The sequence below is a fragment of the Helianthus annuus genome, chromosome 14, assembly GCF_002127325.2.
Source record: "Helianthus annuus cultivar XRQ/B chromosome 14, HanXRQr2.0-SUNRISE, whole genome shotgun sequence".
Classification (NCBI taxonomy): Eukaryota; Viridiplantae; Streptophyta; class Magnoliopsida; order Asterales; family Asteraceae; genus Helianthus; species Helianthus annuus.
The window spans coordinates 68,151,821-68,157,493 of NC_035446.2; the positions used below are offsets into that span (position 1 = coordinate 68,151,821).

Sequence of the window (5,673 nt, forward strand, 5' to 3'; positions counted from 1 at the left end):
CTGTTTCTCGGAGGATCGAGAACAAACCTAAACCTTGTTATACTAACCCACTAGCAAGTGCGGAATCCAAGCTAGTAGGCAAACCGAGATGAAGCAAGTATAGAAACAAACACACAAGATTCACCGATTAACACCACTGTATTAATACGTATGAAGGTTCCGGTTACAAGCACAATGTTTACAATCAGTTTGCAAACTCTCAAAGTGTGTGTGTGTGAGTTTCGGACAGAAGCTCTCAACTCTCTCTAACTTTCTGTCTGTGTGCTTCTATGTTTCACACTACACTGCATGGGTGTATATATACCCAGCACAACAGGTCTTGGTCGAAGGATCCGATAGATGGTCCGAAGGATCATCTATCGATGACACAGTGCTCGAATGATCAGCAAGGACCTCGAAGGATCATCCTTCGAGGTCTAATGATCGAACCATATCTTTCGATTACCTCGAGCACCTCGAAGGATCCACAATATCCTTCGAGCCTATCCTTCGATACAGACAAGCAAGCATATTACTAACAGATTGGCCAAGTCAAACTAGGAGGATAGTTGACTTGGTCAACTTACAGACTAACTCTGGACATCGTTTACATACAGACCGAATACAGACAAAGTACAGACACAAGTGCACCAACACATTAATATTATAATAAGTTATTAATATATTTAAATTTTAAGTTTTAACCATCTTTTTAATGTATTTATCCGTCAGAACAACATTCGATCGGTTTAGTTTCTTTATAAGATGATGTAGATTACCTATTTCATCTTATTTATAAAAAAGATATAGAGTATCCTTTTTCGTTTATATTAATATAATACAGCGTTACATAAAATTCTGAATATACCATTATCATGTGTAAATTTTGACGGTGGTTCTAGCGGTGAATAGCGATGGTGGTTCCGGCGGCCAACACCGACGGTGGTACAAACTCACACCAATGAGTATCGAGAGACATGAAGAAACTCCGTTTTCCTATAGTTCCTACTTTCTTTCGATTGTGGACCATAACATAGGTTGGTGATAATGGTGTTTTTTTGTGGTTTTGACGATGGTAATGGTTAAGGTGAAGACTGTGATGGTGACCACTGATGTTTATGGTGGTTGCCGGTGGCGTCAGAGACCCTCTATACCCGCTGGTCAGAAGTGTTAGCTCAGTGGTGGTTGTGGTGGTTGATAATGGTAAAGTTGCGGTGACAGTGGCCTGTGGAAGAGACCCTCTTTGGTCGTCGGTCAAACAGTGCTCAGTTGTGATCAAGTGGTGATTGGAGGTGGTTTGATACACAAAATGGTTTCATGAAGTCATATGCATATAGATATACATTTTTAATCAGTTTAAACCTACTTTTTAGTGGTTTTCTTGGAAATATAAATGAAATCGGCTTAAATTAGTTTAATTTTTTTATTTTCAGGGTAAATCAGTCCAGCCAAAAACGGAGGATGTAGCCAAACAAGAAAAAAAAAAAGATATGTCGCAAAATTGACAAGGCAAAAACGGAGAGACATAGCCAAACAAGCAAAAAAAATCAACCCAGCTCAAAACCAAGATGCATAGCCAAACAAGCAAAAATATATAAGATATGTCGCAAAATTGGCTAGGTACGCCTCATACCCCCTCCGAGAAAGGACAAAAAGATCTGTGTTTGGCATTTGAAAATCTCTTGGGACCACACCTCGTGCCTCAGAGCCACGCCTCGTTCAAGTTGCAGTACAAAGATCTTGTATGTGGCACAGGTCTTGCCTAGAGGGCACGGTCTTCAGCCTATAAATTTCAAGCTTTCCCTTCTATTTTCTTTACTCGGTTCTTTCCTTTCCCTGCATTATACTCTAATTCTACCCCATTCTACATTGGTTTTGTAATCCTATGATTATAAGAACAACTTTAAGTAATTTTCAATCATGTGATGATTTATACAATCTAGTCAAGTTTTTAATGAATATCTTTAAAGCCATGAGTGGCTAAAGTTCTTTTGGTCACCTAGGGGGAACATTCTCTTGATGGGGAATTAACTAAATGGGTTATAGATAAACATCGGGTGTGTGTGGGAATAACTTCAAGTACTATTTAACATATTGAAAGTGAATTTTCAAATTCTTAAAAACAAATCATCAACCTTGTGTTTATTGAGTCAAACATTCATGATTTCTGAGTCTATGTAGTAATAACTTGTTAATTGCTTGAAAAGGGGATAAATGTTATGATACAGAACTTTGGGTTTGGTAAATTCTTGCCTTAGCGTGGTGGCAAAATCTTAAAGGAAGGACTTTCACTATTCTTGTTGAGATATGGTCAAACCAAGAGGTCCATCGTGATTGGTGGAATAAATTTCTTATCACTAGTTTTTACTTAATACTAAACCTCAATGATAGATAGTCACCCTCCTTCTTTTGTTCAAAGTTGTAGGTTTGATTGCGGATGGTCACCTGTTGCGTCTTTGATGTGATGATGGCCACAAAATGGGTTCCCACGACTTTGTGCAAAAATACAGACAACTTTGTACTAGGTCTTAAAAGAACAATTTTGGTCATTTGTGTCACACGCTAGTCGGAACAATCACGTATGGTGTTTTCTAAAGTAAATTTTTGAGAATCCGTAACTAACTTCCATCAAGGGGAAGTGAAAGCTCAACTGACCCTTTCTTAATTTGATTTCAAAACATCCATCTTTTATTTTTTTATTTTTATATTGTTTTTATAAAAGTGACGTGTGTGGCGTACCAAAGTGAGCCAATACGGCGCGACTGTGTGGCGTGCTCGTATAGGCTCACATGTGACGTGGCGCACGCGCACAGGCGCGCATGGAATTGAGTCAAAGTGGCGCACGCCCACATGATTAGCGCATGAAAGTGAGCAAAAATGGGGCACGCGCGCATAAGCGTGCAGACCTACGCGCGCATGAGCGTGCAGACCTGCGCGCACATGGAATTGAGCCAAGATGGCACGCGTGCACCAGTCTGTCTTGCGCGCGTGCGCAGAAGATTCCAGCAATTAATGACAGTGCAGTTACATTTCAGCATTTGAAACTGACGAGTCAACGGTTTTGACTAAGAATTAAATGACAGAATTAAAGTGCATTGAAGACGTTTAATGCAATTTAATTCTCCCATTTAATTCATTTATCAGTTTCATCTCGAGATCTACAGTATAAAAAAGATGCTACCCCTGCTGCAGAAAACACCAAAAAACTTACAGATAATACAATCTTCTCTCACTAAAATCTTCTCTTCATCTTCAAGTAGCGAGGTACATATTCGGGGTCTTGACTAGGGTTTTAGTCAAGACCGGCAGTACAAATGCTTGGGCTGTTGTATCCTAGAAACAAACGAGTTGTCCTGAGAGACTCGAAATTTGTTTTAAAAGACCCGTGTCTAACACGATCCTCAGCCAAGAACGTCTTTTCTATTTGCAAATTCTGTTCTTGTTTTCTTTTATTTCAGTTATAATTGTATTATTTTTCAGTTTTAATCTGTACTAGTTCAGTAATTCAAGCTAATAAAATATTTTATTTATTTTTACACGGATTCCTACAAGGTTATCATTTGGAAAATGTTTTGCAGCCATCAAAATACACTAGACAACAAAATACATAGTCGTCGAAATACAAATGCTAAGGAAAATATACGAGACATCGAAACAGGATACTTTATGTTTACGGGAGAATATCGAAATAGACATGGTCTATTTCGTTGTATTGCTTCCCTATTTCGATGTGATCCAAGACATCAAGCCTATTTTGGTTATTTATCATTATCATACATTCATAGGTCTCTAGATATATATTGTGATACTCAATATTTATCATTGATATCAAGTAGAATTATACCTGCTTTCAGGTGACTGGGATCAAAACGTGAAAAACCAATAAACCATGCGATACAAGGAGTTATCTAAACCTAGTGTGAGACATAAGTTAATATTAAGAAAAGATGAGATGAGAGATCAGGGTCCCTATCATAGTTGTTTATGTTGGAATATCAGGGTTTAAGAACAGATACACTTGCCAAATGCTGGAACAAGTCTTACTTTTATTCATCACAACTTAAACAGAAAACGATAAAGGGAAACATATTGGTAAATACAAAAGACATAACAAACTTTATTTATTTTATTTTCTGAACAAATGGCTAAAGAGTTGCAATCCCAGGTTACTCAGCACAACTTGACCCAGTTTGTAGCCTTCAAATAAACACCAATGCTATCAATATAATAACCCGCAAGGCCGTAGAATCCAGCGAATGAACCCGCATTCCATGGTACTGTAAAAGGCGTCCCTCTTACGTCACCAAATGGCCCATGGGTTTTTTTATTGGTCATGAATGATATTGACGAAACTATTGTGAGACCCGCATAAGTTCCCCTTGACAATGCAATTGTCCCACTAATGCCATTAATTTCTTCGTCCCCTTGGAATGTAATCTGATCAATTATGAAAGATTAGATTTAAAAACATTATGATGCATGCATCGTTTGTGTTAACTTGTTTAAGTCGGCAACTTTTTACCTCAGAAACCTTTTCTCCACCATTCCAACCACCCATTTTTTCAGAAGTGTATGTTAAGTCTCCGTATTGTGCGGTGAACATCAGAGAGTATATGAGATCGCCATGATCGATGGTTATCTTCGTCAAGTGATAAGTTGGCTCAAGTTTGAAAGACCAATTATTTTGCGGACCTGCAGGAAGAGTTTTTCCCCATGTTCCGATCTTCAAGATTTGTCTCAAATAGACACCAATGCCATCAATATAATAGCCAGCAAGGCCGTAAAACCCGACTAACCCAAGGTAAGGAAAATTCAGAACTGGTTGCTCCACCAAAAGGTCCATGGGTGGTCTTGTTCGTTACAAAAGAGAGTGAAGAAATTATTGTATATGGAGCTTTAGTACCAACGCTTCCTTTAATTCCAACTATTTCCTCGTCCGAGTCAAGCGTCACCTGTGCCAACAAGAAGGTATATTATTACGTTTCTTAAAGTGGTGTGTGTGCGCGTTGATTAATGTAAGATATATGCATTCACCTCCGAAACTGTTTGTTCACCATTCCAACCACCAAATTTGTTAGAAGTGTTCACTACACCTCCAGCAGCTTCAGTGGTGAACATGAGAGAGTATATCACATCATCACCATGATCAATGGTTATCTTTTTCAGCCTCTAGCCTTGATCAAGTTCAAAAGACCACTCATTCTGAGGATCTCCGCTTTGTCTTCCCCAAAGTCCTACCGGAATAAATCCCGCTCTTTTCTTGATGTTCACGTTTTGTAGTACTCCTGCCATACTGTATTGTATCAAAGAGAGAGAGAGAGAGAGAGAGAGAGAGAGAGAGAGAGAGAGAGAGAGAGAGATTCAGAACTTAACATACGTATAACATGAATTTGGCAAATTAGTCATACCTTTTCAGCCCTTCTTTTGATCTAAATTAGCTGTGTCTTGATGTGGAAGAAGGCATAAGGTCCTGTGCATTTATATGCAAACACTGGTACCTACCATCTAGTAAATTATTCACAGAGGATGTATTACTTTCTCCCCCCTTGTCTGCTTTTAATTAAAAAAGGTCTTTTAGCTCACATGTTCAATGCCATTACCTTTTTATATATAACGTGTTACTACAAATCTGAATTCAAAACCTTATAATTAATATACATGGGGGTCACCAAATGGAACACGCTAAACCATGCT

At 38.4% G+C, this 5,673-nt stretch overlaps 1 pseudogene; it reads right to left on the reverse strand.

Moving 5' to 3' along the window:
* Positions 1 to 4,040: 4,040 nt before the first annotated feature.
* Positions 4,041 to 5,271, reverse strand: LOC118486326 (annotated as a pseudogene).
* Positions 5,272 to 5,673: the final 402 nt, after the last annotated feature.